The following is a 12,830-nucleotide window of genomic DNA, read 5'->3' as shown; positions in this document are numbered from 1 at the left end:
AGGTGGGGAATAGGAGTGAGAAAAAAAGGTCTTCTATGGACGGGCCAGACTGGGCCAGCCCAACTTTCCTTTTCTCCTCCACCATGAGTTTACTTTTTGTCTGTTTCGCGCTCGCATCTTCCCGCCGAGCCGGTTCTACCTCTGCATCCTGAAGCTCTGCCATCCATGGCGGCTGCAATTCTTGCATAATTTGCTCAATTGACCTGGCACAACCATTGTCTGCCTTATTCAGCTGGTCCTTACTGATCCAAGAAAACTGAATTGGTAGATTGCCACTGCAATGGAATGAGAATCAACTACAGCAATCGGCGGGACCTTGTGATGTTTTATTCTATCAAATCTAGCTAGATTGTCAGGTTGCGAATGTTTGGGAAGCCCAATTGCGACAGTAGGATTCTTTTGAGCCGAACTCAATGGTGGGAAATGATTCGCGTTCATCCAATCCTCTAAATTCATGTCTAGCATTTCTAATTCAGACTTGGACGATTCTGAAGCAGGGCCCTAAAACCGAATGTCAACATTTCTGTGAAATCTCGACCAAATCTCATCCTGAATTCACCCCCATTGGTTATGATGCGAGCTCTTAGATTTCCGGGCGGATAACGCAAACAGAGGAAACACAAGTGTAAGACGTTGTGGCAGAACCGCCTAATCTAATGCCTCCTAGGAGTGCTCGTCTTACATTAGACACTAAGCACCCAAGGGAGAACACTAAATTACTCGGTTCCATTGGGCACACTCCAGGGGAGAACCCGAAAATCCACATTTTTACATCAGGATCACAAATGAGAGAATAAAGCTTACATCATTCTTAACCATTTCTTACATCACTTTTAATACAATATTAGAGTATAATATTTATTATTATAACAGCGGAATATAATCATATTATCAGAGTTATGAGCAATTTGATTTAACAGTGGAATATAAACATGTGATCGGAAGTACAATGGAAATAAATAGATATTCATGGCATGATGAAGCATTAGTATGTAAGCTATGACAACAGATTATAAAGCTTTCATTTATAAAAAAAGTTGATGAGAGTTATAAATAAAAACTACGATCGCAGCGTAAAGGAAATCCTCTCTGAGCCCACCAGGAGAGATCCACACACAAGAGTCAGCTCTAACATCCACCTGTCACCTGCAACAGGGAGAATAAAACCCTGAGTACTCAATTGTACTCAGCAAGACTTACCCGACAGGAGGAAAGAAAAGACTCCAAGGATATGCAAGGCTATCTGGCTGGTGGGTTTATTGCATTTGCAGGAAGCATTATTAAGCATGCGTCCTTATATTCAATTTTTATTAATAGCCGCATTGGTTCATTACTAACCATTCTATATAAGCATCTGTACTACTTTTAAGCAGGTGGTAAGCAATCAGATTTTCTCTTTTCATCTTTCATCTTTTAGTTCTTACTACGGTGCTAGGCATAAGACAAGCCGTACCGACTCGGCGGTGATTCGCGAACCAATGTCCCCAGCTGGGTACCCCGAAAACACACGCCCCGCTTCTACCAAGGCACAAGCAGGACCAACCCATCACTCTCCTATCCTGGGGTCCCAGGTCTTCGTCCAAACTGGGACTCCAAGCCTCCGCCCCTGAGTTCCAGACTCAGTGCGGTGCAAGGACCTCCTCTACCAAAAACAAAACCCTGACAATCGGTCTGGAAAGAGCTGGAACCCATGACAAGAGAGCAACAAGCCTTCCAAGCGCCCATACACAAGTATGTGCTCGGGATAATAAATCTGTGGCTTGCCTCAATGGCTTATGCAACGATCGGTCCTTAACCGACACAGACAGAGAAAACAGTGTAACCAAGCTATGCCCCGCGTCCACGGCGGCACAACCTCTTACACCCACAATTACCCAAACCATATCCCTCCCCGATCACCATTTTCCTTTAGGGAAATTAACTGGCGGACACCCACAGTGGTGGTCGTTTGCTGACGGACACCCAAAGTGGAGCTGTATGCTAGAAGACACTCTGGTTTGTTGTAATTATGCCAGAGGACACCGCGGGCCGGTTTCCACCGGTTGAGGAGAGAGAGAAAAATTCAGCTTGGATATCCGGTGCCTCTAAGCCACGTTTAGGTCTGGTTAGACAAGCTAATAACCGACCCGAGCCCCCGCACAGCCCCTCGTCGACGCTCATGTACCGACACTCACACATCACTCCGAGCCTCACCTTCTCCACCACCATCTCCTCCCTAGCTTTTGCCCAACACCATCGTGCGTGAGCTCTGCCCGGAGAGAAGCTTCTGCCATTTCCACACGCGCGGCTGCTCGCTGACCCGCCTAGGTCGTCCACCGCCGAGCAGGATCCCCCTCCACCGCCACCATGGCAAGCCGAGCAGGTCGGCCGCCGCACTTCCCCATGCTCGGACCTCTACCTCCAGTCGTAGGGTCACGCGGACATGACCTCAACGAGCTCCTACGACGATGGCGAGCAGCACCAGACCGTTGGGCTCCTTAGTCACGCGGACCCACGACGAGCTCCTCCATAGCTAGATCTAGCGGGGCCTTCCTCCCTCCCTGCTCCCAACTCGCGGGCCTCTGCTCAGGACAGACGTGCGAGCGCGAGAGCTCCGCCGCCACCTCTACCCCTGCCATGGCGCAGCTGCTCGCCGGCCTTGTCTAGCCCCTGCCCTGGCTCGGCTGCACTAGGAGGAAGAAGGAAGAAGATAACGAGTGGGGCCCACTCTTAGAGGGAGAGAGTGGAGGCCGCGGAGGTGGTCGGGAGGGAGGAGAGGGTGGCTAGGCTCGGCAAGGTCCTCGGCGGCGGCGCCGACATCTCGTTGGAGGCAAGGGTGAACGCAGGCGCCATGGCGGAGGCCATGGCGTCGGCATCGAGCACGGAGGCCCGCGCCGTGCTGGGCGCCGCCGATGGCGTCATGGACGGCCTGGTGGTGCTGGTGGAGGAGAAGGCCAATGCTCATGCCGTGCGTGTCGGGATCCAAGCCCTGTTCGCATTGTGCCTGGCCAAGGAGAACCGCCCACACGCCGTGGCGGCGGGCGTCGCGTCAGCGCTGGCGCGGCGCGTGGCGGAGGGCGGCCCCGGGGAGCCCGAGCGCGCGCTGGCGACCGTGGAGCGCCTGTGCCGCACCGAGGATGGGCGCGACGCCGTGGTCGCAGGGGCCGGGGGTGGGGCCACGGCCGTGGTGGCGCTGGTGCGCGCCATGTCCGGGCGCGCGCGCGGAGCATGCGGCGGGCGCACTGGTGGCCGTGGTGGGTGGGTGCGAGGCGCTGCAGGTGGAGGCGGTCCGGGCGTGCACCATGAGCTAGCTGCTGATGTTGGTGTAGGGTGGGTGCTCAGAGCACACCAAGCGCAAGGCGCAGCACCTGCTAAAGCTGGTGTGCGCCATGTCTGGGTCCACGGGCTGCTTCGGCGTCAGGATGCGCTCCACACCCATGGACCGGTGCGCCACGCACCACTCCTAGATGAGCCGGCAGAGGGTGGGGTCGGTTAACTAGACCAGGCTCGAGTTGGTTATTAGCTGGTCCAACCAGACCCAAACGTGTCTCAGGGGCACCGGATGTCCAAACTGAATTTTTCTCTCTCCTCAACCGGTGGAAACCGGCCCGCGGTGTCCTCTGGCATAATTACAACAAACCAGAGTGTCTTCTAGCATACAACTCCACTTTGGGTGTCCGCCAGCAAACGACCACCACTGTGGGTGTCCGCCAGCCAATTTCCCCTTTTCCTTTCCACCATTTATATATTCTAAGTGATAATAATCCAATAATATATTTCATATCTCTCGCGAGTGACAGCCATCACTCGACTTCTACCGGAGTCCTATAGCATAGCATTCTACATGATCCTATCATACTAGTAAGACTCATAGGATATATATATATATATGCAAGTGGGTTTCATTCAACTCCTTAAACTTAATGCACAACTATAATTTAAACTGCAGAAAGTAGGGGTTATGCACCGGGGCTTGCCTGGGTAAGATATATAACCAAAAGTTAGTATTTGCATCTTCATCTCATCCACCATCAATGGATAGAAAACCCATTGCATCATCTCCTGGAGAGAATACCATTACACCATCTTTGGAATCCCAATCATCCTTCAATTGATCCGTTGATCCATCATCATACCTATATGATATGCAATGCGATGCAATACAAGAAGTAATTAATCAACTGCAACCGTGATTCGTACAATATGACTTACGTCTCTCAAGTTAACGAGCTAGTTCTAACAATGATCGTACTTAGGCTACATATCCATGTTGTCGAATAAGGCGTTATTTCTCAACAACAGTTTTAGTTATACAAAACCCAAGGCGTTTCTTTTTTTCATTCTATCGATTTAATCATTATTCGAAATAGGGCATCATTATCTTTCTTAGCAAACTAATTATTCTAGAGCTACAAAAATTACAGTGAGTACCTAATATTGCTAGGAGCCTACTGTACAAATTTCAGATTCAACAATATTACCAATTTATCATGGAAATTTCTACAAGTTTATATTTTACAATATTAAGTACCTTAAATTAATTATATAGCTTCAAGAATATTGTCAAACTATGTGAACAAAATATACTAACAGGTAGATCATAATTTTAGGAGACTAACAAAATTGGTTTCATAATTTTTGGACACCTACAAACTTTTATATTGATTGTGCAAGTTTATTTCCGAAACTAATTAACACTTGCTTTATAAAACTAAATGGGCCAGCGCGACCTATTCGGCCCAGTAGACACGCGGCACACGTGGCCCAGCAGACACGCGGCGGCCCAGGCGGCGCTGCAAACGGACCAGGCGTGGGTGGGGCGCATGGCCCAGGTGGGACGCCGAGCAAGCCAGCCCAGCGCACGGCGCGGGTGGCCCACAAGTCGGCCCACGCGCGACCTGCCCAACCGGATCCGCAGCGGCCGCGGCAAATTTTCTAAGGAGTCCTCGTTTTATACTATAATTGCAAAACCATCGAGACCACTATTCCCACGAGTCATACTATTCGCATATTACTCCCTAAACAAGTCAAATTTATGTTTTTCGCAATTTCCTGGGAATCCAGAGCAGAGCAGCGCATCAGGCCTTGGCTGACCGGCACTAGATCCGGTCGGGAGGGCTCGTCGGCAGAGCGGGATGGGCGACGAGGCACGCAGGCCCCTCGCGTGGAGACACCGTGGTCGTGGAGAGCAATCGGGGAGGGCCAGGGCACCCGACGGTGGCAGGGCATGACTGCCCGCATCGGTGCAGTTCACCGGCGGTGGCGCACACGCTCCAACGCGACGAGCACGGTACAGATTAATCTGAGGAGTGGGGAAGCAACAGGGTCTCACCTAGGTCCTACCAGCGGCATTGGTTCAGTCGGATATGTTTTGCGGGGAGACCATGCCCGCATGCGCTGGCGAGGTGGTGGCGGCGAACCGGAGCAGCGCCATTGTTCCCGGTGGTACGAAGCTCCGCTCGAGGGCCTGTTGCAGCAGAAGTGGCAAGTTAACAAGGAGATGGACGAGGAGAGCATGCCCACGGTGGAGCCAAGCTTCGGCGCCGATCGCAACCACAACGACGGCGAGGCCACACACGGCAGCACCCATGGACATATACCGACGAGGCTTCGTCCGAAGGCTAGCTAAGGGCCTAGTGCACTCGTGGGTGCAAGCAATTGGAGGGAGATGAGTTGAGCATGGCCAAATTAGAGAAGAAAGGGAGAGCAGGAGGGCGACTATGGCGACGGTGCTCTGCTCGACTATGGCTGTGGGGAAAACGCTCGGAATGACGGTGTAGTGGGCCTCGAGCGCTCGGAGGCGGTAGCTGTTCAGAGCGAGCCGTGGTGCTCACATGAGCTTGCGCTAGGAAGAGACGGCACCGGTGGGAGTGAGGCACGGCGCGGCGGCATGGCCAGAAGAGGGAGCGGGAACGTGGCTACGCTGGTGCGTAGAGCACGCATACGTGAGGGCCGGGGCAAGGCCGATGACGGAGGCACTACGACTGCGTGGTGGAGCGGCACAAGGCACGGTGGCTATGAGGTGGAGCAGCGTGGGTCCACACAGTGGTGGCGCGCACGCACGAGGAGGAAAGCGCAGGCCGAGGTGGAGCTGTAGGGCAGTGGCATGGCACGCGCCGAGAGGCAGTGGCCGTGGGGCTTCGCGCGCTCACGCACGGTGGCCGAGGGACGTGAATGCGGTGACTGCAGTCTCCAAAGGTGGAAGCAAGCAGAGAAAGAGGAGCGGCCGGAGGCAAAGAAAAAGCAGAGCAAGAGCAGCAACTCGCCATCCTCAAGAAGCAAGGTAGGAGGTAGCAGCAGCTCGGAGGTGACCGGCCTGCTTGTCTGGTAGAGAGAATAGTGGAGCAAAGGCAAGCGGAGATAGACAAGACCAGCAAGATCAGAGACAAGCAAGGTCGGCCGAGATAGAGGCGTGGGAACTCCATGAATTGGAGCTTTGCTCACCAACCATGGCAGACAACTGAGGTAGGCAAAGACGAGCAGAGGCTGCTGTAGGTCGAAGCAACGGAACTGGCAGTCAGGGAGGGAAACAAGCAAAACAGTACACGACAACAGTAGCCCGATCAACTTTCATTAATGTAGGAGCAACATGGCAGCAGCAAGGACGGCACATGTTCCACGTGCTACGGCATGGCCATGACGCCCCTATGCGCGGCCTATGCGCAAGACAACGTGACGTGGAGGTGATAGCGATACGTTGCTGACAACTCTAAAAGAGCTAAATCCTATTGACTTCCTCCAATAAACATCGCATGCGGTAGCTCATACTCATACCAAGCCATGGAACAAAATATTAAAGCGTTAAGTAATTATTTTACGCAAAACAAATCGCCACAAACAACTCTTTAAAATATAATTTCTGATTTTTATCGTTGATGCGAAAAGCTGGTTTTTAAAATTTAAAATCCAAGAAAATTGTTTCAGTAATTTTTCTTAGGCCTAAATCACGGTGCTAAACAGGACCGTAACACCAGGGGTGTTACAACCAACCCCCCTTAAAAAGAATCTCACCTCGAGATTCGAAGCAAGAACCAGAAGTGGAGAAACGTGATTAAAATTCATAGATCAGGGATTATACGAAAGATTACACGACTTCAATTACTAAACCACTTGGGGATTTAGAGTTACATGGTTTTGAACAAACTAATACAACCAAGACTTAATCCAAAAGTCAAGATAGACGAGGGTAATGGAGAAATAACAAGATAATGATGATCTAAAACATGGCGTAGGTCCAACAGATCTAGAAACAGTCGACTGAGAAGTAAAACATCGTGAATCCTAGGATCGACTATCCAAAGGTAGACTTGAACTTCTCTGAAAACCAGATCCTTTCTTCTTCTCAGATTACACCATCACCTCGGACTGACGAACCTAGCTTCACACTATCGACTAGATTTTGTAGCTCTGCTCTGAATGCGAGGGAATGGGATTGTCGATACAGAATTTCGTCCCGTGCTGAGGACACACGCAGCAAGCCAGAAGGGTCCGCTTGATGGAGCAGATCTGCCTAGCTTCAGCGCAGGGGTAGTCGATCCTATGCAATCCTCCCGAGGCGTGTCAGTCAATTTGACCCTACAATTGATAAGGAGAGAAAGTTCATCAGTAATTAAGGGCAGAACTTACCGGTGTTGCCAGATAGTTCCGAAAGTACGACTGTGAGAGCCGATATAGAAGGAAATCGGCTAAATAGCTGATCCCAGTATATTCATGAGAATAAGTCAGTTAGAGCTTATGGGGTCATGTGAAGAAGAATCGGTTATCATTCAGAATAAATATCATTTAAGCAAATGTTACTCAATGGCAATAAGATGTCGATGATGGTCGGTTTATATTGAGCCAATGATTACAAGTAACCGAACTCCTATTTATATAAAGAAACAATTTAACACCACTCAACCATCTAATAAAGATAAATCTAATGAACATGTTAGATCTCATCTATCGCTATGACCAGTGGGGCATGAGGCAGAATCATGCAGGCCATAGAAACAACAATAGACTCGATGACCCTAACTCATTTCTAATATCAGTGGGGCATGAGGCAGAATTATACAGGCCATAATATAATAACAAGATCATGTGGCTAACATATCTTTCAACTTATCTCTACTTCAATGGTCTCGTAATGTGATCTGTTCGTGAGAGCGCTTGATATCGGCTAAACAGCTGATTCAGGCATAACGCACAGTTAAGGTCATGCCTTCTCATGAACAGATCTATCAACTAACGATCCCCACTCCATGGTGCTAACAGTGGGGTGAGAGGCAGAATCCCACAGGCCATGATAATGGGCCATGGAACGGTTCTTGCTAACCAATAGATTTACTCAAGATAGAACATGCCTTAACCGCACACTATACACGATTAAGATTGATATAAAACAGCCAATAAAAACATAACTCATCGTTTAAGATATAGATTAGATCAGTTTAAGATTAGCAAACGATGGGTTAATTAAGATATAAGGCCGATCCAGATCAATCTCAATTGGGCAGAGTGATATTGCTATAATTAGATAAACAATGAAAGCAATAAGCAATATCGGTAACTTAATGAATCTACCAAAGACTGCCATTCAAAGGTAGAGCCGATAACTTGACCTCGATCTAATTCAAGCAGTGGGGTGTGAGGCAGAATCACACAGGCCATACTTGAATTAGGCAAGAGTCGATAACTAGCCTATACCAGAGTCACAGTGGGGGTCGACCGGATCGATGCAGCCATACGAATAGAGGTATAAACCATGACGGTACTTACAGACAAGCAGTGGAGGTCGACCGGATCGATGCAGCCATACTCACTGAAGAACTCACCAAGATCTACTCTACTCCTACTCCTAAGGGGTGGCCGGAGCCGAAAAAAGTAAATTGACTTGTATTTTATTGATTGATTGTTTTTACAATAGCCGGAGTTTGATATTTATACCTGGAGTCTAGACATGAATCCTACTCGAACATGATTTGTTACAATCTTTGGCATGAAAACATTCCCAATTTATGATAACTTGGACTCTAATCTTTCCCTTTTTGTAGAGTCCATCATGCCTCGTCCCAGCGCCGATCATAGCTTCTGTCGTTATCCGCTGGCGCTATTTGAAGAAAACCGATTCTAGTGCTGTATTAGAATCAGCTATTTTCGATCTACACGGAATTAATTCCTTGCTAACATGGTTTTGGGAGCTTTCGAGCCTCTGAAATCCCTCTTCCAAATTCCGGTGTAAACACATGCCCCCAATTTTGGGATAAAAGTAATTTTATTCCAAAATTATCTTGTCTGCATCCCTGATTGGTCCATAGTTACGGGTAGAGAACCTTGATCTGGGGTCCATCGTTCGTCACCGCTTGCGTTCATTCATGAACCTATACCCCAAAACTTTTGCAATAGCACCACTGTTTCACGGGCATTTGGATTCATCTTCTCGGGCTGGCTATAAAATGCTTATCCGACCCTGGCAAGAGCAACTCACTACTTCAGCCATGTTTCTCTTCCATCCATCTTTTCGAGTGCTCCCAACTCCGCTGGACCCTCCATGGTCTATCCTTTTGTTATGATGATCTCGAGCGGTTAGAAGAATTCTTGTGTATAGGGTGATTGTGTCACTTATTCTAGCGCTTTGTTGAGCAAGAAGACCAGCCATCACGGTTAGAAGAATTCTTGTGATATTACTTGAGTCTTCTCTCCATGCTTACAAAGCTGTTTTAGTGTTCTGCGAAGGCTAGAATATGTGGACACCTTTCCCTTGTTCGTTCCATCAAATGCCTATCGGGAAAGCCATAAGCTTCTTTCTAGCGGTCTCCTAGTTATCGAGGAATTAGCTAGGTACCTGTTAGGTAGGTGGCTCTTCCCTTACTCTTGCACAATCTTATCAATGGGACGATGTGACTTGGTTTATGGTGACCCTCGGCCTTATGGGGCTCCGGACTCCCTTCAATCCAAAGAAGCCTTGGTGGGTAGATCTCTAGTCAATGTAGATTCTTTGCATCCATCTCATGATGCTTTGTAATTTTGGGAAACGATAAGCTCAAATTTGTTATCCTTCCATTATCTGTCCCCTGAATTCCTGGAGTGCCGATCCACTTCTGTTTCTAATTTCAATTTCATATCTCCAAGCGAAATCTATCTTTTCACCTTCTTGGGCTATATAAACGGGCCTTGGCAGTGGATCCAAGTATAACTCACTTTGCCTCAAACCCTCTGCACCCTTAGCATAGTTCTTGCTTTTCCGTAGGTCAAAGATCATGGAGAATAGCAAGAGGTCTCCTAAGAAGGTCTTCATCAGATCTGCATCATCGCGTCAGTGCCTTTGTCGTCAGGAAGGTGTATCCCATGATGCCTCCACTGCCTCGGGGAATAGAGCCGACTCCGTTTGGCCTTGAAGGCCTTCCTTGTCGATGATTTGCCGCCAGACCCCTTGCCATCAGATGAGGCAGATTGATAATGACGATCTGCTCGTCTCCATTGATCGACATGGCCAGAGTCTCACTGAGTGTCTATCCCTTACAGAATAGGACCTGGCCATGGTTCGATGCCGATCACCTCCTACGATCAATTTAGTGGAGGATAGGTTGGCCAAGGCTGAGGCCAGAATTGTGGGTGAGATACCTATCATAACCTTTGCTTCTTTTCAATTTTGTCTCTGAGACTCTGATCACCTCCCCTTTGAATCTTTTAAATCTATCTGCTCAACTGGAGAGTCTTCGATCAACTGCGGATCATGCGGTAGGATTTGTCAATGCCAGGGGTGCCGTTCCGGTGGTTCGTTTGCATGACATCCCAAATCGTGTCAGGGAGGTTGCTCTCCATGGCGTTCGTCATGGCGCTGCCACGGCGTTGGCTACCGCCCAAGCCCATTCAGGCCAAAATCTTCAGCTTCTTCCCCATGGTTTTCCAAATGCAGCATACCCTAGGGAGCAGGAGTGCTTGGTCGAGGATTTCATGAGTGCTGTCAATTCTGTAGCTTTTAATACCTTGGCCGATGACATAGTAGGCAAGGTTTTCCTCGGCCCATAGTTTGTAATAGGCGATATTTAGCAGATAATTTTCCTATCTTGGCACTATATGCATTACTTTTGTTTATGCTTGCTTTTTTGGCTAAAGAGCTGATTTGATATAGTTGATCCAGGCCCTTGGTTTAACCAAGTCTAAAAACATGGCTTTTATTAAGAGAACCCCTCGATTTCCTACCTTTCAGTTGCTTAGTGCTATATTTCCATCGGCATTAGTGAAGTGGTGCTTCGCCTTCTATTAATTGCTATTGCCTTTTACATGTCCCGAGGCGTCCGTCCCTTCGCTTCATGTCTTCAAATACCAGCCAATGTCTTTCACCTCGAACACATCTCCATATGCAACTGTTCCTTTGCTACTCTCCTCCTGCCGAAACCCTGTAGCGCTTTTGTAGATCCAATCATTCTTCATGGTCGGCAAAGATAACTGAGGCAAGTACGTGGCAGAGGAAATTCTAGAGGAGAGTATGCCAATAAACCAGCGTCTCCGACGCATGAGGTGAGATCAACATTTATTATTCATGATTATGAATAGTTCTAACTCGCCTGCAGGTTTGTTGTGAATGACAGCCTTCGTCCTCTCTCAAGGGCCGGCGGGCCTTCTGATGCCGTATCTTCCATCCTGGCTTCGTTGTCGGAGTCCTCTGACTCTTATAATGGAGACGACGCCCGACGCTACCTTCATGAGTGGAGGATGGCCCAAAATCATTATTCTGAGGCGACTTGGGAGAACGGCCAATTGGAGATTCACCTCGGGGTTTCTTAGGCCGCCCTTCATGTGGCCGAGGAGGAGGCCAGCGCCGTACGAGCATGACTAGCCAAATCAGACGCCATGGTGGCGGGTAAGATGAATTCCATAAAGGCCTCTTACTCTGATTTTTATTACTCTTATTTTGATATTTTCCTTGTTTCATGATTGTCAGCCCTGACAGCACAGTTGGAATCTCTCCAACTGGCGGCGAATGCAGCCATGGATGCCGTCAATGTCCGGGGTTCCTCCACCGACATTTGTCTCCAAGATATCCCGGCCCGTGTCCAGGAGATTGCCCTTCATGGCGTTTGCCATGGTGCGGCGGTGCCGCTAACCGCGACGCAAGTCCAAACGGGGTACGAGCTTCATGCCATGGAAATAGGTTTCCCAATGGGTGACGGCCCTGAGGAGCACGAGGACCTACTTGAAGAATTCACCATTGCAGTAGAGACCGTAGTGGACATCACATCCACTCAGGATGTGGTGAACAAGATCTTTGATTAGTCTGTACTTAGGGCAATCTGATAAACAAAGACTCCTATTCTTTCATGAATATGCATTAGTGCAATGCTCTTGTGTATGACTGTGAATGTTTCTTGTTCTTTTGTCTTTCGCTCTGTAGGCGATACATACCGTATCGGCTATTACCATCTTTGAAGATGTTTACTTTTTGAACTAGAGGCGATACCCTCCTGGTACCGGCTATTAGAGCCAAGAATGAATCGGCTACCAAGTGTTGATCAGACGTCCCGCAGAACTTTCAATATAAAAGGTCAGATGAGTAATCAACCCAGGTCAAGTGTCCTATTGAGCAAAACAGAACTTCTCTTAAGAAATACATTAACTCTGAATCACACTTACACTTTAACTCAGCCTTCACATACGTCGGCCTAAACCCATCTTGAAGACTTAATACTCATTTTTCTTTGATCCAACGGCCGACGTGAAGCTGTGACTTTTCTACTAAAACAAACTCTCAGAGCTAATCGCTTGCATCGGCTGTTGGCTTTCATTGTTGATTTTAATGAAGCCTCCTTCCCATGTCTTGCCAGAGAAACATTCAAAATCTCCCAGTTCCCAAAAGACTGGATCGG

At 48.6% G+C, this 12,830-nt stretch overlaps 1 pseudogene; it reads left to right on the top strand.

Moving 5' to 3' along the window:
• Positions 1–2,616: 2,616 nt before the first annotated feature.
• On the top strand, positions 2,617–3,446 carry LOC136526340 (U-box domain-containing protein 26-like; annotated as a pseudogene).
• The last annotated feature ends 9,384 nt before the right edge of the window (positions 3,447–12,830 follow it).

This window comes from Miscanthus floridulus, chromosome 19, assembly GCF_019320115.1.
Source record: "Miscanthus floridulus cultivar M001 chromosome 19, ASM1932011v1, whole genome shotgun sequence".
Lineage (NCBI taxonomy): Eukaryota > Viridiplantae > Streptophyta > Magnoliopsida > Poales > Poaceae > Miscanthus > Miscanthus floridulus.
Note: the sequence above shows the minus strand (reverse complement) of the source record. Positions and strands in the feature narration are given on the sequence as shown.